General features: G+C 49.8%; 1 protein-coding gene across 6 annotated transcripts in view; it reads left to right on the top strand.

The window, feature by feature from the left end:
* Positions 1-27,292, top strand: part of RANBP3 (RAN binding protein 3) — a 324,639-nt gene that overhangs the window by 289,361 nt on the left and 7,986 nt on the right. The gene's annotated exons all lie outside the window — the stretch shown is intronic.

A 27,292-nucleotide genomic window follows, 5' to 3' on the forward strand; every position in this document is an offset into this window, starting at 1 on the left:
TTGCACGCAGGCTGTTCTTTCAGTAGTCTTGCATGCGCTCGAAAATCATGGATGTTTCATTACAAGCGTTCCTACAACCAACAAATGTGTCTTTTAATAAAAGTCAGGGGATCATGGCAGTTTTTACACATTTCCCTGCATCCATGCAGCAGTAAATGGTTCCATAGTCTGCGGGCCAGGATTTTATCATTAGCTTAAGGCTTGTTCCCAAGAAGAGAAACATTTGTGGTGTTCTGAAGAACATTGAAATATGTAAAAATGTCCGTATTGGAACAGTGCATTGTCTTGATTCCCAGTGCACATTCTGTGGGTCCCTAGCAGTGGCGAACTAACTCAAGAGTATATCAGCATGTTGCGGGTCGTCAAAATATCTCTGTTTCAAAGTGTCGTAATATAGCCATTTAAAAATATTCTATTGTTAAACATTAGCGCATGATTCGAATATTCTCCTTTCCTACCGGGAAAACACTGATGATATGCCTCTCTGTTTTCCCTGCTTTTCCAAAACTGTGTACTAGAGACCACTGCAATTTAAATACTTCTTTATTTTATACAGTGCAGGATAATATAACTATGTAAAAGCAGCACTTACAATCTTGAAGCTTTGGTCCGTCATAGAACCAAGTGGTCTTTAAGAAACAAAACTGCATTTGCACGGGGTATTCCTAGTTAAATTGTACAATAGCAGTGCCTCTGTTTAAACAGGTCTCTATTCAATAAAATGGAAGTGCTCATTGCTGGGGCAGTTGAAAGGTATTAAAAATATATCTACATGACTGTCTAGTACAGTAGCTATTGGTCATCCAGAAAACAAAAAAAAAACGAATTTACTTGCATGAGGGAAATGTAGTAGCCTTGCAGGGATAACGTATGTTATTAACATGTGTATGCCCTATTATAATTATGAAATACTTTTATCTGTTAAATACATTTCTAAATACATCCAGCTGAGATGAGTTGGATTGTAGCAGAAAACACATAATGGTATGTTGCACAGTACAATGTTGAACAACTCCTAGAAAACTGTCGAGATTTAGCGCAGCACAGATATGCAGACAAATCTAATGCATCCTTGGTGTGAACATCTTGTAACATTTTGAAAGTCTTCCCTGAACAATCGAGTACTTTGCAATTCTGTAATTGGGGCAAATTTTGCACTAAATGATAAAATAGGTCTTCAGTAGAGCCACATACCAATTATAATTTACTTTTAAAAATATGTATGCGACCTAACAGATTTGTCGCATCTGGGTGAAAGGCTGTAGTAGGGGTGATTCCTTTAGCAAACCCATCTAGAAAGGCTGGCCATATGTAATAGATGACTTAACAAGCTGTTGAGCACACTAGAAATTCACTTGCTGCAAATTGCCATGCCATCAATCGGATACGTCTGTGATAATACTCATGTTAAAAACCCGCAATTCTTCTATCACCATCTTCAGATTTGATGTTCCACTGCCGCGTTTGGGCCAGTGGAGCATGGCTGATGGACTGTAAGAACGATGGATATTGGATCAGTAGACTAATCCATCCACTGCAGGGATATGATTAACCCCATGGTAACAGTCTTGACTCTCCGGCTGGTCTGCACATCCTTTCATTCTAATGATATTGATAAAATGAGTCCCTTTAAATTTGCTAACAATAAACATTTGTTTCGGTTCAATTATTTCACATGCACAGCCCTCATCCATCAAATGTCCTACAGGACGTTCTCCTGCATAGATAGGTAGCACCTCTACTCCTAGAACCACCCTCAATATGATATCGAAGCCATATAAGTTGCCACTGACGTTACCTTTATCCATGCTGTTCGAAGCAAAACCTATTTTGCTCCTCCTGGCATATTGTTTAAAAAAATTGAATTCTGCAGTGTTTGAACAAGATGTCTCGTCTAAAGAATTTCAAGTGTTTAAACCGTGGCGATTTCGACACAAACTTGAAGCTCTTGGGTCCTCATGTTGCAACTGTCTTGTGCATGGTCCCTAAAATGGCTTTAGAGTGTGAAAAAGGTGCGACCTTGAGCAGGCTAAGGCGATCAGGAAGTGGGAGATCATTATATCAGAATCTGGTCACTAGCTTGTACCTTTCCGGCTCACCTACCATCAAGCCTTTGAAGCAGACCTTTCCAATGACTAGTAAAAATCTTTCAAGATGAGCACAGTAAGCATTATAAGAAGGACTTTTTGGGTTTAGTACACAGCTCCTAATCCCAGAATACTTCTTCCAGTCTTCGGATAAGTTTGCTGACTATTGTGGCAAATGTGCCTCTGAGTCAGTCCTGATGGAGATGCTGCTGGCTCTGGATTCAGCCCCAGCTCTAGACCAAACACACCCTACTCATTGCTGTAGTTTCCAGTCCCAGCAATGGACCCACACTAACTGCAGCTTTCACCCAGTCCATGCTGGCCCCCTTCTGCTCCTTACTTACTTCGCTTATGCCTACTACACCTCCGTGGCGTGGGCTGTCAACCAGGTCTCTCTGGCCATCTCTGTCTTGGGCTTTTCTTTCAATGTGACTCCAGGTGTAGCCGATCTCCTCAAAGTCAGCCTTGAGGCCTCAGCGCCAGGTGTTTCTTGGCCTTTCTGTTTTCCTTTTCCCTTGAGGGTTCCAGGTCAGGGCTTGCCTGGTGGTGTTTGACACTGACTTGCGGAGAGTTTGACCTATCCAGCCCCAGCAACTTTTCATGATTTATTCATTGGCGGGTAGTTGGGAGGTCTGCTGCCATAGTTTGTTGTTGCTGATCGTGTTTGGTCTGAGAATTTGGAGGATTCTCCTCAGACAGGTATTGATGAAGGTCTGGACTCTGTTGGTGGTGGTCACTGTTGTCCTCCAATTTTCTGCTCCATACCGTAGGAGCAATTTTATGTTGTTAAAAAGTCTGATATTGGTTTTCCGCGTTGGGTCCTTTGAGCCCCAGATCTTCTTAAGCTGAATGAAGACAGTCCTTGCTTTGCCGATTCTTAGCTTGACATCTGCGTATGTGCTGCCCTGCTTGTCTGTGACACTGCCCAGGTTCGGTAAGGCCTCTTCCAGTGCATCTCCTTCAAGAGTGACTGCAGCCCCGCTGGCCTTGTTAATCTCCAGAATTTTGTTTTTTCACATGAGGATGTTGATGCCAAGTTGTGCTGATGTAGCTCCCACATTGTCGGTCTTCTCTTGCATCTGCTGGCGGGTATGGAAGAGCTGAGCCAGGTCATCTGCGTAGCTCAGGCCTTAGAGCAGCTTCCAAGGTGTCCACTGGATCCCATTTCTACTCCCTGCAGTGGATGTCTTCATGATCCAGTCTATGACCAGCAGGAAGAGAAAAGGCGAAAGCAAACAACCATGACGGACTTCAATCTTCACTTGGAAGGCTTCTGTGAGTTGACCTCTAGGGACTATCTTGCTGGTCATTCCCCCTCAAGAGCTGCTGATGATTCTTACACCGTAGTGGTGGTGGAGTTTCCTTAGGGTCTTTATGTCCACGCTGTTGAGTGCCTTCTCATAGTTGATTGGGGCAAGGGGGGCTGAGTTCACTTCCATTCCATCTAAGTGCTCAATGATGATGCTCAATGTTGTAATCTGTTCTAGGCAGGGTCTATCTTTGCGGAAGCCAGCTTGCTAGTCTCACATCCGAGCAGCGAGTGTTCCTTCCTTCCTTCTGTTCAGGAAGACTCAGTTGAACACTTTGCCTGGGGTTGGTAGAAGAGTTATCCCTCTGTAATTTGCGCAGTTACTGTGGTCACCTTTCTGGGGGATCTTGATGAGATATCCCTCCTTTAAGTCTGATGGCACCCTTTCCTCTTGCCAGATCCTTCCATACATCATGGGTAGAGCATGTCTACTTATGTTTCAATGTCTGTTTTCAGTTCTTCCGCAGGAATGTCCGGTCCTGCTCCATTTCCATTTCTTAGATGTTTGATAGCTTGCAACATCTCTTCCTTGGTTGGTCTCCTGCAATCGATTGGTAAGTCCTTGTGTGCTGGTTGTATGTCTGGTGGAGACTGCGGGATGGGCTGGTTCAGCAGTTTTTCAAAGTAATCCACCCATCTTTGATGTTGGCCTTCGTTACCCATAATTATCCTACCATCTTTGTCAATAACAGGTTTTTAGTTCTGGCAGTATCTGCCAGTTTCTCCTCGTTATGTCTTATAGTTCTTTAAAGTATCCATGGCTTACTGCTACCTGGGCTTCAGTCGCAAGACCTGGTTTGTTTTGGTGTACTCACCCTGAGATTTCGCTTTTTTAAACCCTTGGTTAGCTGGTGTTGACTACAGCTTTCTTTTCCTTTCTCTCCTGTATTTTGCGGAGAGTCTTGTGCGAAACCATTCTTTATGCTGGTGTTTCTTTGGACCCAGTACCACCTGGCAGGTTGAGGTCACGTTTTCTTTGATCTTCTATCTCTGACTTTCTAGGGGTGTTCTCTCGTTCTCTTATTCTTGCAGGACTTGAAACTTGATGCTGAGGGTGACTTAGTATTCACTCAGTTTCTGTGGATCTTTAAGGAGGGTAGTGCTATATCTCTGATGTTGGTTGCATCCATGCTTTCTTCAACTTTAGCTTCAGCCTGGCCACAGCAAGGTGATGGCCAGACGACACATCCGCTTCTCTCATCACACTCACATTCTGCATGGACCTCCGAAATCTCTTAGCAATGCAGACATTGTTGATTTGATTTTCTGTTGAGTGGTCTTGGAAGACCCATGTTGGCTTGTGTATTATTTTTTTGTGGGAAAACACTATGGTCTATCACCAGACTGTTCAGGGCGCAGAGATCTGCGAGCATTTCACCAATGTTGTTCATGTAGGTCATGGTTGCCCAGGACCTCTTCGTAACCGGTGTTGTCGCCTCCAATATTGGCATTGAAGTCTTCCATCAGTATGACGCTGTCTCTCAGGGCATTTCTCCAGGGTGGACTGGAGTCTGTTGTAAAACAGTTTTTCCTCTTTGCTGTTTTTTTGTAGGTGCATAGCACTGGATAACATTAATGTTGATACTGTTTTTCTTTGTGCAGAAGGTCGCTGTGATGATTCTGGGTCTGTAGACTTCCCATCTAATCAGAGCTCTGTTATCTGCTGGCAATAGCTTCAGTGCTGCTTCCGGAGTGAGTGGGGCATTCTCTTCCTTATGTCCATAATACATCTGCATTTCTCCTGGAGCCAGTCTTTTCTGTCCGGACTGTGTCCATCTTATGTCGCTGAGTCAAAGCAAAGTAAGTTGTTCGTTTTTCATCTCTGCCTCCTCTTGGGCTGTCTTGCCTGTCACGTGCATGGTCCACATGTTCCATGTCCTGGTGGTAATGGTCTTGGTTGAAAGCAGGTGGATCGGCTTTGTGACTTTTTGTTTTGGGATCTGTCTTTCATCACAAAGCACCATGGATCTCTGTTAAGGCGATTCCTCTCTGCCCAAGGACAGGAAGTCTTTTGGTTGACGTTTCTTTAGCTAAAAAATGTTATTTTATTTTTTACATGGTGGGGTAGCTAACCCCATGCATAACTCTTCGCAGCCGGGCTTGGGACCGGCCATGGCAGAGTTTCTTCTGCTCCATACTGGTTATTTCTGTTGTGCTTGTGGGCCCCAAGAAGTCATTGAAAATCCGTCACTGTACCTATCAGCCCCATATAGTCTCTTCATGATGCAGCTCTGGCAGAACCTCTCCTGAAGGCCCTGATTGTCAACCCACCACCTGCAGTCTTTCTGACGCCACTGGGTTTGACTTAGGACTCTTCATATAAGGTGATGAGTTTCGTGTAGAGTAAGGCGGTCCCGATCTAAACGTATTTATCAGCAGTTGATGGAGAACGAGTCCCCTTATAGCCTTTTAACTCAGTTGGATTGTCACACCAGGTTTGAGGATGCTTTGGCTCTGATTCAGACCCCTTACAGATGGCTCTATTTTGTTTACAATGCTCATGAAAACAGCAGTGGCAGGTGGGTACTCATCTTCCACCTATGAGCATGGGGACTATTTACATCAAAAGGCAAATGCCCTGGAACCTACCTGAGGTCGTTCTGGAGTGTTCTTCAGGATCTTCAACGGTGGAAGTTCTTATTTACAGATGTCCTGAATAATGCCACAGAGTTCTTCAAGTTGCCATTTACTTTGGAGGAAAACAAAGCAAACCTCACGTAAAGTTTCCCACCATCATCTTCCTCTGTCAGATAGATGTTTTCCTCAACAAAGCATTGATGGATCTGAGATTGGTCTCCTAGAGCAAGCCCTCTTCTGCATCTGTGGTGAGTTGTTCAGGCCACCTCTTCATTTATGCAGGCCCCAGACTCTTTCCTTCAACTCCTACAAATAGGTGGTCTTGCAATCTGCTCCAACTTGCCTCTTGACCTGTTACTCATGCTCTGTGGGAGATGGCACAAATACCGACCATCTTCAAAGTCATTTTGCTGAAGTCATCCATGGTGGGCAGAATGTGGTTAAACAGATCTTCTGCTTAGGCCTGGATACTAAATATTTGTGGTACAGGAGGAGCTTTCCAAACTGGCAGGACAATCTTCCTGCGCTTCAATCTGGATGTTTTCCATCAATAACCCCAAGTCCCACCTTCAGGCCTCCCTGGCGCGGAACTGGATACGGTCTTCTTCAAGGACTTGCTGCCTTCTGAGTCACTTTGGTACATTCAGGCTGTGATCCTAATGTTTGAGGACCAAGCTCTTCTTCCTGCATCTTCTGGGTCTCCATACCTCAAACATCGTGCTGGTGCTAGAGTTCGGTGAATCATGTACACACTTAAATGGTCTCTGTGCTTCCAGTTGGCCGACTAGTTTATTTATTTATTTATTAAATTTATAAGGCGCACAGCTACCCGGAGGTTTCCCGGCACCTACGGACACGCACTACAAGGAGACAGGGGCCAGAGATCTAATTAAATTTTTTTCGCCGTCGAGGCATCGATGTCGAGATCAGGCCCAGCGTCGGCGCTCACCGGCGAGGGGAGGTCGCCGTCGGCGAAGAGGAGGCGTTCGCCGTCTAGGCGTTCGCCGTCGCCGTCGTGGAGGCGATCGACGTCACGGAGGCGGTCGACGTCACGGAGGCGATCGACGTCGAAGAGGGATTCATCGACGTCGAGGGGGTGCCCGGACACCAGGAGTCCCTCGACGGAGTCCCCGGGCTCGGGGTACTCAGTGGTATATACGCCGCCGCCTCCTCCACCACCACCACCACCTCCTCCTCCTCCTCCTGCTATATCGCCTCGCAGGCCTTCGGGCCCACCACCGGTTCCGACACGATCGGTCTCGTTGCCCAGGTATCCGACGCCGCCGCAGGGAACGCCTAGGCCGCGACGCCAGGGTAAGCCACCGTCGCCGGGCCCGGCGAGGCCGGCGGACAGACCAAGGCCAAGGAGATCGCGCTCCCGCTCCGGACGGAGAGGGAGATCGCGGAGCCGTGGGCGTTCGTCGTCAACATCGAGGCGACGCCACAGGAGGCGCAGATCCAGATCACGCACTCTATCATCTGCCAGGGACTTCTCACCGACGCTGTCGGACTCGCCCGGGACGAGGGTATCGCCGGTTGACAATCTGGTCTCCTTCCAGGAGGTACTACTGAGAGGTGCAGCCAAGTTGGGAATCACGGTGACGGTACCGACACCTACGACGTCCGTGATATTCGAGACGCTGCACAAGAAGCACCTGTCTCGCCCCCTGCTGCCTCTCGTGCTGGGACTGGTGGAGCCCGGTAAGGAGTTGTTCCTCACTCCGGCAGTGACGAAATCCGCCCTCTCCCGGCTTATGAAGAAGTATCGGGCCCCGGACTCGGACCCGACCTTTTTGAGGACGGACCCGACCTTTTTGAGGACGGACCCTAAGCCGGATTCAGTCATTGTGACGGCGGCGAGGAAGCAACATGCTACCACCCCTTCATCGACAGTTCCGCCCGACAAGGAGAGCCGATGGCTAGACTCGGCGGGCAGGAAGGTCTGTGGGACGGCTGCGACCACCATGAAGGCGGCAAGTACCGGGGCTCTGTTGGGGCGTTACGACCGTGTCCTGTGGGAGTCTCTCCAGCAGTACGCGGAGCTGCTGCCTCGCGACAAGAGGGAGGACTTCTTGGAGACTTTGCGCGAGGGGATGCTGGTCTCAAACCAGGTGATATGTGTCCCTGCTGGCGGCGCATGGGTACTGTCATGGCGTCCACCACCAACGACGTCACGCGTGGCTTCGCCTTACCTCGCTCAAGCCGGAGGCTCAGCATAGAGTGGCCAATCTGCCTTTCTCGGGAGAAACCCTGTTCGGCCAGCATGCGGACGACGAGATGGCCCGCATGAAGACAGAGGCAGAGACCCTGACGGCTGTCGGGTTAGAGAAGCCAGAAAAGAAGAAACGGCCGTTCCAGAGACGGTTCGGGTCTGCGGGCAGAGGGCGTGGACAGGCCTCGGGACAGCAGCAAAACCAGCAGCAGCAGTTCCATAAACCCTTCCAGAAATGCCAGAAGGGTAGAGGGGGCCAGCAGTCCGCTACTGCTACCAAGGGCCCGGCCGGGTCGCGGCCCTGAGCGTCTACTTCCCCTGCAACCGTCACCCACTCCAGTGGGGGGGAGCATTCAATTTTTTCCGGCAGAGTGGAGAAAAATTACTCAGGACAAGTGGGTGCTGAATATTGTTTGCAATGGATACAGTCTTCGCTTCATCAGGCCGCCTCCAGCGATTCCGCCGGTAAGCTTGCGGTATCAACTACGAGAGCTCTAGGCGGAGGCAGACATCCTGTTACGAAAAAAGGCGGTGGAAGACGTACCTCTGTCTCAAAGGGGAAGAGGTCTGTACTCTTGTTTCTTCCTGGTTCACAAGAAGGACAAGAACGAGTTCAGGCCCATTCTGGATTTGCGGCAAGCAAACAAATGGATTCGCAGAGAGAAGTTTCGCATGCTGTCGTTGCATCAGATTTACCCTCAGCTGCAACAGGGAGACTGGCTCTGTGCCATAGACCTACAAGATGCGTACTTCCATGTGCCCATTGCACAGAAACACAGGAAGTTCCTGCGATTCCAAGTCGGCGCCAATCATTATCAATACACAGTACTGCCATTCGGGCTAAAGTCTGCTCCCAGGACCTTCTGGAAGTGCATGGCAGTGGTAGTGGTGCACCTGCGAAGGAACAAAGTGTTTGTCTACCCGTACCTGGACGACTGGTTGATCAAGGCCTCATCTTTTTCGGGAGCGCAGGCGCACTTCCGGAGGACGTGCGCTCTCTTGAACAAGCTGGGGTTACACGTCAACATGTCCAAATCTGTCCCGACTCCGGTCCAGTGCATACAGTACTTGGGGGCCTCCATCGATACACGGTCAGCAAGCGTGTCTCCTTCGGAGGAGAGACGGTTATCGCTCCTTCGGAAGGCTCAGGACCTCATGGCCGCTCCATCGGCGACAGTGAGGAAGGTGTCTTCGCTGCTGGGGTCGATGGCCTCCTGTATCTTCCTCACTCCGCATGCACGGCTGCACATGAGACCACTGCAGGAGTGCTTGGAGGATCAATGGGATCAGAGAACAGGTTCTTGGGACGACAAGATCCGGCTGTCTCTACATGCTCTTCAGTCTCTGAGATGGTGGTGTTCGGCTGAGAATCTCCTCAGGGGGGTTCCCTTCCACAAGGACATTCCCGAGACGAGTATCGTGGCGGATGCGTCTCTCCAAGGTTGGGGAGCGCACTCCGGAGACTTACAGATACAAGGAAAGTGGTCCCCGGTGGAGTCGACGTACCACATCAATTTCCTGGAACTCAGAGCCGTGTACTTGGCATTGAAGGCCTTCCATCCGTCCTTCCAGACCAACTCGTTGCTGATACAGACGGACAATACAACCACGATGTATTACCTCAACAAGCAAGGGGGGTCGAGATCGCGCACTCTGTCGCAGGAGGCGCAGGCGATCTGGCGCTGGCTTCTGGCCCGGGGACTGATGATCACGGCCACACATCTGCCGGGGGTGCAGAATGTTCAGGCGGACGCGCTGAGCAGGCTGCTTCAGGAGAACCACGAATGGGTCATAAACGACGTGGTACTAGGAGAAGTCTTCGCAAGGTGGGGAACTCCAGACGTAGATCTGTTCGCCACCGCCGAAAACAGCAAATGCCGAGACTTCGCATCCAGGTACTACCAGAAGGGGACGCTGGGGAATGCGCTATGGATCGACTGGTCGAACAGCTTTCTGTACGCTTTTCCACCCATTCCCCTGATTCCGGCAGTGCTCATCAAACTGTCCAAGTCCGGGGCGCGGATGATTCTGATTGCACCGGAATGGCTCAGGCAGTGGTGGTTCACGGACCTGTTTCACCGGTCTCTCCTTCCTCACATGCGGCTGCCGTGCAGGCCGGACCTTCTCACGAAGTTCGGGGGGCGGATGGTGCATCCCAACCTCTCGTCTTTGAGTTTGGCGGCATGGCTCCTGAAATAGTGCAATATGGCCATTTGAATCTACCAGAAGATTGTATGGGCATACTGAAGGAGGCTAAACGTCCTTCCACTAGGACTTCCTATGCTTACAAGTGTAAGAGATTCTGCGTCTGGTGTGAATCCAAGAACTTTGACCCGACGACCTGTAAGGAAGATGTCATCCTTCCATATCTTTTACATTTGGCGCAGTCTGGCCTTAATTTCCACTCCATTAAGGTTCATCTCGCTGCTTTGACTGCTTACAGGAAATGCCCTTCACAGACTTCCTCCTTTCAGATCCCTGTGGTCAAGGATTTTTTTGAAGGCTTGAAGAAGGTGTTCCCTCCGGTCAGACTTCCCTCGCCTTCCTGGGAATTGAATGTGGTGCTGTCCAGATTGATGAAGGATCCTTTTGAACCTATTCACAAGGCTTTGTTGCAGCACCTGTCCTGAAAGGCGGCATTCCTAGTGGCCATTACATCGGCCCGCAGGGTGAGGGAACTTCAGGCGTTGTGTTGCCGAGAACCTTATACTGTATTTCATGCTGCTAAGGTTGTTATGCGTACTCACCCTAAATTTCTTCCTAAGGTTACATCTGATTTTCATGTCAACCAGACCATAACTTTACCTACGTTTTTTCAGAATCCTTCTTCTCCAGCGGAAAGGTCTCTACATTCCCTGGACGTTAGGAGGGTGTTGAAGTTTTATCTTGATAAGACCAAAGATATTCGTAGGTCAGACCAATTGTTTATCAATTATGGATCAGTCAGGACCAGTCTTGCTACCTCCAAACAGTCCATCTCTCGTGGATTGTGTCCTGTATACAGTTGTGTTACCACAAGGCTAATAAGACCTTAGGGGGTAAACCTAAGGCTCATTCCACCAGGGGAAAAGCTGCCACGACTGCTTTGCTGCGTAATGTTCCGATTGCAGAAATCTGCAAGGCGGCCACTTGGAAGTCGGTCCATACCTTTGCTGCGCATTACTGTCTGGACGCGGATGCCAGGGCAGATGCTCAGTTTGGGCAGGCTTCGCTGCGAAATTTGTTCGCACGGTAGTGGTATTATTTTGTAATCTTCTCCACCGCCGTTTTTGTGTGGGGATGGGCTTGCCATTCTATTCACTAGATTATGACTATACACAGAGATCCCCTACTACAGAAGGAGTAGTTTCTTTTCTGTAACTCCAGTTCTGTAGTAGGGGTATCTCTGTTATAGTCATAAGCGCCCGCCCTCCTCCCCGGTGGAGAGATGAATGTTAATATAAGGAATGCTACAGGTCTGGCATGCTACGCCTTCAAAAAGAACTGAAAGTAAAAGGGACCTGCTGTGCATTCTGGGATACTGGAAAAGTCCTGGAAAGTTTTCTTAAAGGCACAGTATCCTGTTCTGAGCCACATAATGGCAGCCTATGGGGCTTGTCTGTCCATTCCTTCCTCTCTATCATTCCAGAGGCTTTTGCTGGAAGAGGCAGGTTTTTCTCTGTGGAAAAAGCTGGACAGGCAGTGCTGTTGGTGGTTGTTGGTGGAATTCTTTCTATTTGAAGTACTGGACAGTGTAGGCTGTGGATATAGGCTGCATTATCTGTCTTTGAAATTCTCTCTTAAGTGTAGATGCAGGTCTGCATGGCTTGACAATTTAAGAGATTATTTTTATTGCTCCGGGGTCCGCACACATGGGCGGGACTATTCACTAGATTAGGACTATAACAGAGATACCTCTACTACAGAACTGGAGTTACAGAAAAGAAACTACTCCTTCTCCTTGATCCCATCGTTAAAAGGAAGAGGGGTGCTGGTCCTCAGAGACCCTCTGCCGCTAAAGCTCGGAGGCTTAATTCCCAAGCCAAAGACGTGAGCTCCACCTTGGGCAATAGACAGGACTCTTCCACACTCTCAGATTCTAACTCCCTATCCATCGGAGATTTTAGCCCTCGAGGCGGCGAAGATCTGTGGCAAAGACTCGAGAATCTTATGTCGACCTTATTAACCCCAATTATACATAGACTGAGCAAAATAGAGGAACATTTAACTCAGCTCTCCTTGATAGTCAACTCTGGTAATAAGGAGGTCTGTGTCACAGATAGTAACCAGCTTTTCTTGGGACTCCCCACCAACGTTGGGTATGACAGTAACTCTCCACCTCAGCCTACAACAGTTACCCTAAGACCATCTATTAGGGATTCAGGCATTAGGGAGGAGGATACAGTGAGATTACCAATTCCTAACATCAGGCCCTCTTCGCCCCCTGGGAACTCAGTTGCCCTGATCGATACATCGGGTGAATTTGTGCCCCTGTAAGGAGCCCAATCCGACCGCAGTTAATACTAGTAACGGCCAATCTTACAACTGTAGAAGTGGCCCAAATAGACTTTCTCAAATAAGGGTTGGATCCCCTTTACAAGCCCATACGGACGGCGATAGGAGATTTCAAGGATCTCGGATGAATAGTGGATCCCTTCATCTTCCACCGGCTGCAGCACCCTTGGTTGTTATTTTGAGCAATGTCCCTCAGAGTCAGAGTAGAAACTCTGAAACTACTGGGCAACTATTCAGCAAAACTAGACACTGGCTTAATTCCAAACTAAAGGGAGCAGGATTTTGGGATGAAACTATCCTCAACCATATGATTATGGTTAGACGCATCATGTGGGTAGGACCCCTCAAGAAGGAAATGAAGGGTGACTGCGTGATAGTCAACTTTGACAACACACAGTCTCCCAGAGTGATATTGGATGTTCTGGGTGGGTCCGTAAGGCCAAAGGATAATTCAATAGTGGTCTTGCCGCTTGGGTTTTTTTATAGGCAAGACCCTCAAATTCCCTACACCCAGAAATCCACTACAGGATTCGGTCCATTGAGAGGAAGTTTGAGATCTGCCCCCAGTTTATTCCAGGTCCCAGTACATAATATGTTCGCACCCCTTTCGGATTTAGAAGCCTGCGATTGACCATCACAACACACTTTGGCCGTTCTGGATCCTAATGAGGAGCTCAACAAAGGCCATAGTCTGCAGTCATCTCCCCCAGAAGCTCCACCACTCGATCAAGGCTCCTTATTACCAAGCGCTCAATTGCCTCCTTTTGTAGTGGTACCACAGGCTCCCATCGAGAACTTCCACAGTGGGAGCCTTTCTATGTTGTCTTGGAATGTTGCTGGCCTGTCCTCCAAACTTCCATCTAAAGAATGGTCGATGTTGGTAGACAGCCATGACTTTATTGTGTTACAAGAGTCCTGGTCATTATCCATCATTCATCGACCGGGCTACCTGGCTTATGGGAAAGCAGCCACTACTAAAGGGAAAGGACGACCTAGTGGGGGACTTTTAATCTGGGTTAGGCAGCATTCATCGTTTCACATTCAGGAAATACCCTCGGATAACGATGACATTCTGGCTCTAAAAGTTAAGAGGGATGGCGTGTTAGCATTTACCTTAATTAACATCTACTCGAGAGGACAACCGGGGGGTAGATCCTCACCAACCATTCAGTATCTGGACACTTTTATTGATGGGTTAGAAAGCCCCAAATCGCTGGTTATTATGGGTGACTTTAATTGCACTTTCGAGCCCTTAGGGATTGAAGATGGCAAACTTAGTACTGATGAGGACAGTAATTGGAGTGTTCCATCATTGTCCTTAGCTCCTATTAAAAAGTGGACTGAGGTGGCCCTCCAATTAAAAAGTTTTTCTTTGGGGTGGGGCCTGAGAGCCGTTAACGGGAGAACTCTATCAGACAGTAATGGTAGTAATACCTTCTCTAATAGGAAGAGTGGCAGCAGGATTGATTATATCCTTGTTAGCCTGGATTTATGGTCTACTGTGCTGAATATGGTCGTGATCACTAGACCAGAAAGTGATCATGAACCTCTATCTATGAGGTTAGTAACCAAGCCACCAGCGAGTACTGGCCCTTTTCGGGAAATGCTGGCCGGAGATATTGAGCTATCAAATGACTGCCGTCGACTGAAGTGGGCTAAAGTAATTGATAATGTAAGTATTCTAAGCCTGCTCCGAAAGTTTCTAGAGGATTCACTCTTGACTCTTTCAGCTTGTAACTATTTAGAAGATCCTCCTCAATGTCTAAAGGGAGAGCATGAGGCTCTTTTTGACAAATTGAAATCATTGCTCACCTTCAAAGGGAAGGAAAATAGACCCACCCGATCCAAATCAGCTAAATGGTATGACAAAGATTGCTCCGCAGCTTTCAAATCGCTTTCCCTAGCAAATAAATCTAACGATATTCAGGATATTAAAGCAGCTAGGGCATTATATAAAAGGGTGTTATCTAAGGCTAAAGAGAGTTTTGACAAGGAAAGATGGGAGGAATTTACTAAAGCTTCAGAAGAGAAGAACTGGCTGAGATTCTGGTATCTAATAAAATGGGGAAGTGGGGTGTCTGAGCCTACTCCCCACAACAATGTTCCCCCAGACAAATGGGTCTCTCACTACCAAGCCCAGTTCACTTGTCCCCTAACCTCTGTGTCTGATTCCATTGATATTGTAACCACGGAGGTTCTAACCTTTGGCTTGGCGGAGATTGAGAAAGCCATTGAAGCTGCGCCGGCAGGCCGGGCGCCTGGTCCGGATTGTATTCCCACGGACCTTTTTAAATCTGATCAAAAAAACTGGGCCACTTATATTCTCTTTTTGATAAATGCCCTGGCGCGGGGTGCTCCTTTGCCTGTCTCTTGGCTAGGTGCGGAAATTATACCTATTTTCAAAAAGGGAGACCGTTCCAGTCCATCCAACTATAGACCCATTAGTTTAACCCCTTGTGTGCCCCGCCCTGTGCCGGGCGTTGAATTAGCGGGCGGGGTTCATGACGAGATAGTCTCGTCATGGGCACAGCGCAACCGCGGCCCATGACGAGACCATCTCGTCATGGGCACTCGAGGGGTTAATCGATTCACTCCACAAAAATTGTAGCTAGGATCATATTACTTGGGGTCAATGAATGGATTGACGAGTCTCGGGTATTATCTACATATCAAGCTGGGTTTCGGTCCCATGTTAGTACAATTGACCAGGTTTTTAGATTCTCAATGATTTATTGGAAAACGGTCATTCTGACGGGGGGAACCCTGTTCGCTGCCTTTGTAGATTTAAAATCTGCTTTTGACTTAGTTCCCCGTAGCAAGTTGTGGGATTCTCTCAAGGAGGCAGGAATGCCCCTGGCGCTTTTAGCGCTCATTGTCAAACTTCATACCTCTAATTATGCCCAAGTTAGATGGGGACAACAGGGTGAGCTCACTGATAAATTTCCCATTAACAGGGGCGTAAGGCAGGGGTGTGTTTTAGCACCGACCCTGCTCTCTTTGTTCATCAATAGGCTTATTTCTTATTTTGCAAACCACCCAACCGATGCTCCCTCATTGGACGGCTCTAAGGTCCCACTCCTCATGTTTGCAGCCGACACGCTCATATTGTCCAAAACACAATCTGATCTGCAGCGGACCCTAGATAGACTTTTGGTCTTTTGCCACGACCATGACCTGGCCATTAACGTTGATAAGACCAAATATATGGTGATGCACAAAAGCAAAATAATTAAGAGTAAACTGTCAATGAATAACATCCCGTTGGAACAAACGGACACGTTTACCTACCTGGGGGATCACCATGGGCCATAGGCTGACCTGGAAGCCACAAATAGATCTACTCGTCCTCAAACATAACCAATTAGCTGGCGCCTTACTGAAAGAACATAAAGCTTCACATACCAAACCGGTGGGGCCTGCCATCGCCCTGTACAAAGGGAAAATAAGAGCCTCAATCATCTACGGGGCTGAGATATGGGGTTATGACAATCTTTCGCACCTAGTAATAGCCCAAAACAAGTTTTTGCGCTCATTGACTGGCCTCCCCTAGTCCACACCCATTCAACCTTTACTGTTAGATCTGGGTTGTAGGGCGTTTGACGATGATGCTGGGTTTAGACCCCTCTCCTATCGGAGAAGACTGTGGACAACTCCTGAGCTACTTACTTATGCAAATGCAGTTTGGTATATTAAAGATCAAGATAAGCTTAGGAGAATAGCCTGGCTCCAATATATCAAAGGTGGTTTGCATGACATGGGACTGGGCCACCTTTGGTCAGACCCTAGGGGCAACCAGTTCCCCAATAAATTGGACTTTAAAGCCCTATATTGGGAATCTAGGTTTGGGATAATAAGGTCAGGGGTAAACAGTAGCTCCTTATCTAGTTTCTTTATGGATTATAAGTACATAAGTAGCTTTGAACCCTATTGGAATTTTATCTCTAGACCAGATGACCGCAAACTATACCATCAATTTAGAGTGGGGTCTCTCCCACTTAACTCCTTCAGAAATAAATGGAAGGATGGTCATGATAGGTCTTGCCTTACATGCCCTACACAGGATGAGTCAATTACTCACGTTTTGTTTGTGTGCCCTGCCTTTGTTCGCCCCAGGTACACATGGCTCAAGCCGATCTGTTCAAACTTAGGAACCAGATCGCACAAGACAGCACTGCGTAATTTGAGAACAAATACGCGAGAGGACATAGCTATCGCAATGGCAACATTTTTGAGTTGGACATGGGCCATAAGCAGATCAATTGTGAAGAAGGCTACTCCTCCAGAATCCTCTATTCCTGACATTTAATTGTATAATTGACCCAGCCGTTATCTATCAAGTTTTTCCTTTATTCTCCTTTCTTCACTTGCTTTTATGATGTAAGGAAAGATCGCTTTGGTGATCTAATTACTTTTTAGCAGTGTCTTACTGGGCTGGACCCAGTTACATAATGTTTTTCAGGATTTTAGATCCCTTGCTTTTTCTTTTCTTTTATTCCTAAACCACCTGTGTCCGTATCTGATTCTTTTATTGTTTTTTTAACTTTGCTATAGTGTATCTTTCATGATGTACCAATCAAATAAAGAATTTTCTGATGATATAAATGGGGTCTAATAAGTATCCTGCCTTATGGGTGGGACCTGAATTGTGTAGAGAGACATTCATTGCAGCCAAATCAGCAATGAGAGTGGAGCTAGTAGTGCAGGTGGTTTCATTAAAATGTAAGTTAAGATCACCTAAAATCATAAACTTGGTGGCTTCCAATAATAAAGGGGCAATAAGATCTGGGAGTGCAGCTGCCCATGCCCCTGCCGGTCCCGGCAGGCGATAGATCAGGGTCCCTGAAAGGGTGAAGTTAGGGGAGAGTGAAAGTTTAAACAGACTGGCTTTGCAGTCCTTAAAGCATGAGTCCTCCCATTTGCAAGTATAAGAGGTTATAAAAATTATTGCTTTGCCCCCTCCAATTTTATATGCACGATTCTTACCAAGGATCGTGTACTTAGGAGGTAAAGCAATAGCAATGTTCTCATTAATGAGCTCTCATTAAGCTAGGTCTCCTAGAATGTACTTACGGACAACATTTGTGTTGGATTTGAATTGGATTGAGAGATGGCTCATGAGCTGCAGCGGTGCCTGACGACGGATTATATCACATTCATTATCCCTTAGTGCCCTTCACTAGCGGTTGTCTGTGTTCAGTACTATTTGTCTACCCTTGTAACTTTTCTTAGATTACAAGTCACCTTTTATAATTTGTTTCCTATAGTTACCCATTTTTTTAAGGAGTTGACCCATTTGTTTCTGCATTCTCCTTTTGTTATGCCCAAGTTGAACCCTAACTTGGTGCTTACATGAACTATGTGTTTAACCTTTCAGCTTATGCCCAGTCTTCTTCTATGGTTCTTTATCCTAAAAACTGTTCTTGAACGTTATTAACTCTGCTTGATGTGCTGGCAAGCTTTCGTTTTTTTCTGTTCACCCTGTTTACACCACATAGTTTGTAAGTCCTGAAGGATGTCACACCTCTTCATCTGAGTCAGTCACTCCCCCAACATTAAACCTACCTCCTCATCACACCAAAGAGGAGGAGACAAACTCATTATATCCTCACAGGGCCCTCTGTGTATACATCAACAGGACCTGGGAATACCAGATTGATCAGGTTTTCCATGGTTGCTACTGTGGTTCCAAGAAAGTCAAGGCTATTCAAAAGCAGACATTTCCTGCTGGATCATGATGAGCATCAACATCTGCTACACTTTTGTCCAGGAGGAGCCTTGCTAGGGCATCAGTGGTGTTCCTTTCCTGGATATTTGCCAGGCTGCTATATGGGCTTTGGCCTATACCTTCACTAGGCTATATTGCTTTGTCTAGAAGGTCCTCCATGAGGGCCAATATTCCAAATCTGTGCAGTTGTACTTTCTTGTTTGATCATCCTTTAAAACGGATCAACTTGGATCTACTACTTGACTATTGATTCAAGAGGTGAGGAAACTGCTTGGAGGAGTATCTGCCAGACAAATAAGTTACTTACATCCAGTAACAATCTTTCTAGCAGATATTAGATCTGTAGATTCCTCACTGATCAAGACCACCTCCCCATTCTGATAGTGTTTATGCCATTTTAATATGGTCTGAAGTTGAGGTGCTACTTTAGCCTTTTTGGAGGTTCTTGCCATCAGGTTGGCTCAGAAGGTCTTCCTCCAGTCCATAGAGGGAAATCTGGCTAAGGTCTGGACAGACAACTCTATAGTCATGTGCTACTGCAAGAAAGAAGGCTGTGCAGGAGTCATCTTGACAACCTCAGACAATTCTTGCTCTAGCCCCCCTGTCAATTGAGAGGCCATCCAGCCCAGGCAACCCTGTAATTTTGTTTCCGCGTCAAAGCTTGGTAGTGAAGGCGTCGACCAGTCTGACAAACCTGAATACCTTTCCGACTACTCCACCCAATAGGGAGTCCAAACATGTGGAAACCTTTGGAAAAAAGGGTATTTTCTTCCACCAACTTTGCTCAGTTCGGTTAATGCCAGGTGTCTGCAGGGACGCTACTCCCACGCCCTTTAGGATTCAGTGGCTCACGTCATATAAGGTGTCCCAGTAGACCTCTGACATGTCGTAACCCAAGCAATACGGGATGGTCATGACGCAGCCAAGTTTACAATTTGTTCTGGCTTGGATACCACCAATTCTATTGGGAGAGCCATCGGAACCAGTGTATCCATTTGTCACCACCGCTGGCTTTGATTGACAGGTTTGTCAGATGATATTCAGTCTTCCCATATTAACATTTCCTTTGACAGGACTCTCCTCTTTGGTGCAAGGCAGAATCTGAAAGAAACAAGTTAGTTAGATTCCTCACCTCAGAATATCCCCAGGCGTCAGGCTGGATCCGGAAAGATTTTTGTAGCAATACCCCTTGCGCGTCGCTAGGCGTTGTCTGCGGCTCCGCGTCCGTCGTTGGCGTCGTGCGCCGGAATGACATCGTCGGAGTACTTAGACGCCGCCCTCGCGCGCTGACGTCAGTTCTTCTTTTTTCCGCGCCAGTAAGCGCCGATCCGGGAGGAGCTTACCCCTAGTCACTTTTTGACTAACTTTTTGACCTCTTTTGGTTACTCGACTCGACATCTGGTGCCGCTGGGATGCCTGGATTCTAGCATTGTGACGCCTGTCACCGACTGATGTCGGTAACGGATCACCATCGCCGGTGCCTGTACTGCCTGGGGGCCGACCATGACGCAGAGTCGTGCCCCGACTGTCAGGCCTTGACGTCGAAGGCTAGGCGGGAGCGGTACCGTAAGCTACTCGAGCATCGTCACTCGGCCCCCGGTCCAGGAGGAGGTCCAAGGACCGTTCGCGGAGCCGCAGCCATCGGCATCGCTCGTCGGGATCTTCGGGTAAGTCCCATCACTCCAAACACTCTAAGAAGTCCAAGCGGCGTCCTCGCTCTTAGGACTCCCCTCGCCGGTCGCGCAACCCGGCCGTGGGTCCGGGTGGTTCCGCTCCGTCGGAGCCGCGCTCGTCCCCATACCCTCCGGTCCCTGGGACTGACGCGACTCCGGGGTAGGTCAGTGCCTTCTTCTCGGCCATGAGGAATCTGGCTCCGCCGTCGACGCCTGCCGGCGCACCTTCGGGCCCCGCAGGGTTGACTGGGCGACCTCGCGTGCCAGCGGCTCTGGCCCCGGCGCCGTCGAGGGCTCCGGCCCCGACGCCGCAGGTCCCCGAGGGATCCAGGCCTGGATCTCTGCCGGCGCCGGTCGACCTCATGACGCCTCCTCTGCCGGCGCCGACACCGGTTTCGCCCCCGACGCCGTCCCCGCACGGCGTCGAGCCTCAGTTTAGCCCTATTCCGGACCCGGCGCCAATGTGTGACCGCTTCATCCACCGTCCGGCTCCGATCATTCCTCCTGTCTACCAGGAATCGGATGATGAGGGCGCCTGGGAGGGGTCTCAGGACCCTCTGGCCGAACAGGCCCAATTGTCTCAGGACTGGGCAGAGGAATTGGGGGACGCCAGCGGTTTGGATACCTCTCCAGACACTGGATTCATCTCTCCTCCGACTGTGGCCTCGGAGGAAGGTGCAGCCTTTTCTGTGGTGCTGCGCAAGGCGGCCGAAGCCCTAGGGCTTGAGTTGCCTGCTGTGGCTTTGAGGACTAACGTCCTCACCGAGGTCCTTCAACCGACAGCAAGCTCCACTGAGCCTCTGCTGCAGTTTAATGAGGCCCTCATTGACGTTCTCCAGGGCACTTGGTCCAAGCCCTCCACAGTCCCTCCTGTGGACAGGAACGTTGCCCGGCGCCACCGCCCTGCTCCGGGCGACCCCACATTCCTCTCCCACCACCCCACCCCCGAGAGCCTTGTTATCCAGGCCTCAACCTCCCAATCCTCCTTCCCGTCCGCTCCTCCGGATAGGGAATCCAAGAGGTTGGAGCAGTTTGGCAAGAAACTGTTCTCTTCCCTGAGTTTGGGACTGCGGTCTTTAAATACCACTTGCCTCTTGGACCGTTATTCCCACTCGCTGTGGGATACGGTGGAGGACGTGCTGCCCTTGTGCCCGGAGGAGGCCCGGGAGCGAATCACCCAAGCACTTGCTAACGGGCAAAATGCAGCACGGCACGCCATTAGATGTGGACTAGACACCACGGACTCGCGATTTCCACCACGGTGGCGCTTCAGCGTCACGCCTGGCTGAGGTCCACGTCGTTTTCAGGGGATGTCCAAAGCTCCCTCATGGACATGCCCTTCGATGGCACTCGCCTTTTTGGCGAGAAGGCGGACAGTGCGCTGGCCCGGTTCAGGACTCCCGGGCCACAGCCAAGTCCTTGGGTCTTTCGGCCCCGCGGCCGCAATCTTTCGCCCCTTTCGTGGCCAAGGAAGGGGCGCCTCCTCACGTCCGCCCAGCCACCGGCCGCAGAACCAACCTGCACGCGGTCGCGGACGTGGTTTCCGCCGGTTCTGGAGGACAACGTGCCGGTCAGTCCACATCCACCCCGGCAGCATCCGCCTCAAAGCCCTCCTAGTCTGAGCTTTCAGGCCCATTCAATGCCAGTGGGGGGCAGAGTTCGCCATCACCTGCTCCACTGGTGCACCATCACTTCGGACAGGTGGGTGCTGCAAATCGTCCGAAGGGGCTACTCCCTCCCCTTCGAGACAACCCCTCCAGCCATGCCACCGCAGAACCACCGTATGTCGGGGGATCATTTGTATCTTCTCCGGGAGGAGGTTTCGGCCCTCTTGGCCAAAGAGACCGTCGAGCGCGTTCCTGGTCCAGAAGTAGGTCGTTGTTGCTATTCCCACTACTTTCTGGTTCCCAAGAAGGGCAAAGGGGGCCTACGCCCGATCTTGGATCTCAGAAGCGTGAACGCCTTCCTCCGGAAGGAACGGTTCAAGATGCTAACTTTGGCTCAGGTTCTTGCTGCCCTAGACACTGGAGACTGGATGGTAGCGTTGGACTTGCAGGACGCTTATTTCCACATCCCCGTCCTGCCGGCCCACCGGCGTTACCTGCGGTTCACGGTGGGTCAGGAGCACTTTCAGTTCACCGTGCCCCCCTTCGGCCTCACCAGTGCCCCTCGGGTGTTCACGAAAGTGATGGCGGTGGTCGCAGCTCATCTTCACAGATCAGGGGTCCCAGTCTTCCCCTATCTCGACGACTGGCTGTTGAAGGCGGGCTCACCCCAGCAGGTCGTCTCCCACCTCCCGACTACGGCAGTCCTCCTGCATTCGCTGGGGTTCTTCATCAATGTGCCGAAGTCGCACCTGAGTCCCTCCCAAACGCTCCTTTTCATAGGGGCGGTTCTCGATTCGGCGCAGTTCCGGGTCTATCCGCCGGAACAGCGGGTCCTGGACATTCGAGCCCTGATTCCCATCTTCCGGCTTCTGTCCTGGATTTCGGTCAGGTTGGTGCTGCGGCTTCTGGGGCTGATGGCCTCCTGCATCCTGTTAGTACCTCACGCCAGATGGCGGATGCGGGCTCTGCAGTGGGACCTGAAGTTTCAGTGGGCCCAGCATCGAGGCAACCTGTCCGACCATGTCTTGATCTCGGAGGGCACTGCCTAACAGCTGCAGTGGTGGCTCACGAATCGCGATTGGGTCAGCGGCAGATCCCTCTCCCTTCCCCACCCGGAGCACGTGGTAGTGTCGGATGCGTCCCTCCTGGGATGGGGGGCCATATGGGAGAGGCGGAGATCAGAGGACTCTGGTCTCCGGCGGAGACTCGGCTCCATGTCAATCTTTTGGAGCTGAGGGCGATCCGACTTGCACTGAGAGCCTTCCTTCCCTCTGTCCGGGGAAGTGTCGTGCAGGTGTTCACGGACAACACCACCGCCATGTGGTATTGCAACAAACAGGGCGGGGTGGGGTCGTGGACACTTTGTCAGGAGGCCCTGCGCCTCTGGACATGGCTGGAACACCAGGGCATCACCCTAGTGGTTCAACATCTGGCGGGCTCTCTGAACGCCAGAGCGGACGAACTCAGCCGCTGGTGCATGATGGATCACGAATGGCGTCTGAACTCGGACGTGGCTCAAGGTCTCTTTCTGCAGTGGGGAGAGCCTTGGTTAGATCTATTCGCCACCGAAGAGAACGCGCAATGTCAGCAGTTCTGCGCGTTGGAGTTTCCAAGGCGGCACTCGCTCGGAGACGCTTTTCGTCACGAGTGGAGTTGCGGTCTGTTGTACGCCTTTCCGCCTATACCACTTCTGCCAGAGTGCTGAAGAAGATCAGGCGCGACCGGGCCCAAGTCATCTTGGTGGCTCCGGATTGGGTACGAAGGTACTGGTATCCCGAGCTACTCAGTATGTCCATCGATCCCCTGCTACGACTGCCTCTTCAGGAGGATCTTCTGTCGCAGCAGCAGGGGACGGGGTTCCACCCGAACCTGTCCAGCCTCCACCTCCATGCGTGGAGATTGAGCGGCGGCAGTTGATGCCGTTTGACTTGCCTCCTGAAGTCTGTGATGTCATTCTGGCAGCCAGGCGTCCCTCCACAAAGACGGTATACGCCTGCCGGTGGAACAAATTTGTGGCATGGTGCACAGCAAAGGCTGTGGATCCCCTTTCTGCCCCTCTTTCTGAGGTTCTCCTCTTTCTTCTTTCTTTGGCCCAGCAGGGCTCTGCTCTGGGCACCTTTGAAAGGTTATCTTGCTGCTATCTCTGCCTTCCTACGGCTTCCTGATCAGCCTTCTCTTTTCAAGTCCCCTGTTGTTTCACGCTTTCTCAAGGGCATTACTCATATGTACCCTCCTGTTCCTTTCGTAATGCCTCAGTGGGACTTGAACCTTGTTCTCACTTTTCTGATGTGCGCTCCCTTTGAGCCCCTTCATAACTGTCCCATCCGTCTTTTGACTTTGAAGACTGCTTTCTTGGTGGCAATCGCCTCCGCTAGGCGGGTGGGTAAGCTCCAAGCTTTGTCATCTACGCCTCCCTTCCTTTCAGTTCATCCGGACAAAGTTGTCCTCCGGACACGTCCTTCTTTCCTGCCTAAAGTCGTGACTCCCTTTCACATCGGGCAATCTGTCACGCTGCCCACCTTCTTTCCGCATCCTTCAAAAGATGAAGAGAGGCTCCACCGTCTGGACCCAAAACGTGTGCTATCCTTTTATTTGGACCGCACAAGACCGTTCCGGGTGGACAACCAACTTTTTGTTGGATACGTAGGGGCTAAGAAAGGTAAAGCTGTACACAAGCGGACGATCTCTCGGTGGGTCGTGTTGTGTATTAAGACCTGCTATTCTTTGGCGAAAAAGGTTCCTCCTGTTGGGCTATGGGCCCATTCTACTCGGGCCACAGCGGCCACGACTGCACTGGGACGGGGAGTCCCCTTGCAAGACATCTGTCAGGCGGCGACGTGGGCTTCGTTGCACACGTTTGCGAGACACTACTGCCTGGACAGCCTAGTCCGGAGGGATGGCCACTTTGGCCGTTCTGTTCTCCAGGACTTTCTGGTGTGATCTTGGTTCGCAAACCCACCACCGGGGTTGGTATTGCTGGGGTATCTATTCTGAGGTGAGGAATCTAACTAACGTGTTTCTTTCAGATGAACAAGTTACTTACCTTCGGTAACGATGTATCTGTAAGAAACATTAGTTAGTTAGATTCCTCACCGACCCACCCAGCCTCCCCGTTCTGCGAACCGACATCTAGGGTTGAGTCTCCCTTTCAGGGCCCTAGATTTTTTGCCACCAGTGTTGGTCTCTTGCATGGCTCAGCGTCCCTGGCGCGGAAAGCTATGTACAAGAACTGACATCAGCGCGCGAGGGCGGCGTCTAAGTACTCCGACGTCATTCCGGCGCACGACGCCAACGATGGACGCGGAGCCGCAGACTACGCCTAGCAACGCGCAAGGGGTATTGCTACAAAAATCTTTCCGGATCCAGCCTGACGCCTGGGGATATTCTGAGGTGAGGAATCTAACTAACTAATGTTTCTTACAGATACATCGTTACCGAAGGTAAGTAACTTGTTGTTCTGCTCTAGAGCGGTTCAAAGAGAGAATGGCCACAGCTCATTTCCTGGGCTTATCTGCCACACCTCACCAGCTGCAGCAGTCCTATCATTCCTTTAACGATTTCGCCAGAGATACCCCATGCCACCAACCACCCCAACTCCACCTAGGTGCCAGACTGAAGCACTTTTGCCAAAGGGGCTATTGAGAGGGTGCCTATGCCAGAAATGGGTTGTGGCTGGTATTCCTGCTTTCTGGTATCAAAGAAGAATAGAGGCCTTTGTCCTATCTTAGACATGCTCCCTCTGAACACCTTCCCCTGGAAGGGCTCATTCATAATGTTCACACTGGCCCAGGTCTTGTCTGACCTCAACCCTGGAGGCTGGATAGTGGTGTTGGATCTTCAGCCCAACTGTTTCCATATACCCGTCCTGAAGGCTCACCAGTGCTACTTGTGGTTCGTGGTGAGACATGATCATTTTCAGTGTACTGTGTTCCCCTTGGGTCTCACCAGCACTCCTCGAATGTTCACGGAAAGTGATGGCAGTGGTAGCAGCACACCTTCGAAGTTCAGGGGTCCGAATCTTATCTTGACGACTGGCTTTTTCAGGCAGGCTCTCCCAGGCAGCCATCAGCCACCTCCAGACTACAGCAAACCACCTGTCATCTTTGGGGTTCACAAAAAATGTGCCAAGGTCAAATTGGACTCCTAAGGCAATCAGGGCAATTTCTAATAAGGGCCATTTTGGATATGGTCCGTTTTGGGCATCTTTCCTATGGAAAAATGCACCCAGGACATTCAGCTGAATCCCGCTCTTTCATCCGCAGTCCTTGATCTCAGCGAGGTCAAGGCTGCTGAGTCTGATGGCATCCTGCATCCTACTTGCACATCGCCCCAGGTGGCATGTGCGGGTTCTACAGTGGGATCTGAAGTCTCAGTGGGCCTAACATTAAGGGGTCCTCTCCGACCATATCCAGATTTCGAATTAGACTGCAGGAGTTCTCCAGTGGTGGTTAACTCTCCCCACCCCACTCAAAGCCGAAAGTGATGATTAATTCTGGGTTGGAACAGCCACCTAGGAGAAGTCGAGATCAGAGGTCTCTGTTCTCCGGCAGAGTCCAGGTTCCACATCAAGCTTCTGGAGTTGAGGGCCATCAGCTCAGCATTGAAAGCCTTCCTTCCACCCATTAAGGGGAGACTGGTAGAGGTTCCAACAGACAACACCACTGCCATGTGGTATTGCATAAACAGGGGGGGTTTAGGTCTCAAGACCTGTGCCAGGAGGCTCTGCACATCGAGGAATTTTCCTGGTGGTGAGCCACCAGCAGGATCTTTGAAAGTCAAGGTCAGCCGTTGGGGCCTAACCGATCACAAGTTGGAGTTACACCTGGAGAGAGCACAACGTCTCTTTGGTGAATTGGGGTATCTTTGGCTCAATCTCAGCTACTGCAGAGAATGCATAATATCAACAGTTCCTAGGGAGGAACTCTGGACTCCTGTATGCCTTTCCATTGATACCTCATCTACCCCTGGTTCTGAAGATGAGGAAGACCGGGCCCAAATCATTCTAGTGACCCCCAATTGAGCACGGAGAGTACGGTATGCAGAGTTCCTCAGCTTGAGCATTTGTCCTCCGCTCAGGCTGCTTATCCTGGATGACCTACTATCACAGCAACAGGGTAGAGTTCTGCACCCAGGCCTCTAAAAACTCCACCATCATTCATGTAGATTTAGCGGTGACAGCCTTACTCTGGAGGTGGTTGATGTGATCTTGACAGCCAGGCATCCCTCAACAAAAACTGTATATGCCTGTAGTTGGGACGAACTTATGGCCTGGTGTGGCAAACCCTACATTGACTCCCTCCAGGCCAATTTATCTGCTATTTGTTTTGTTTCACACTGACAAGGGTTTGCATTGGGCACAGTTAAAGGGTACTTTATGGCGATTTCTGCCTTTTTCCAGTTGCTAGACCAGCCCTTGATATAGCAGTTTACAGCATGCAGGGTTTGTTCTTGGACCAGAATATGAGGGACAGATATATTTTATGTTAAATTTTAAAAAATGGAAATCGCCTATCATAGCGTGCAGTGTGAACATGCATCCACTGATCTTCCCGTAGTTCGCCAACTAAGATTCCAGGCAGGAGCTGTGAGTGTGCAGGTTCTCAATGGG

The sequence above is a fragment of the Triturus cristatus genome, chromosome 12 (genome assembly GCF_964204655.1).
Source record: "Triturus cristatus chromosome 12, aTriCri1.1, whole genome shotgun sequence".
NCBI lineage: Eukaryota > Metazoa > Chordata > Amphibia > Caudata > Salamandridae > Triturus > Triturus cristatus.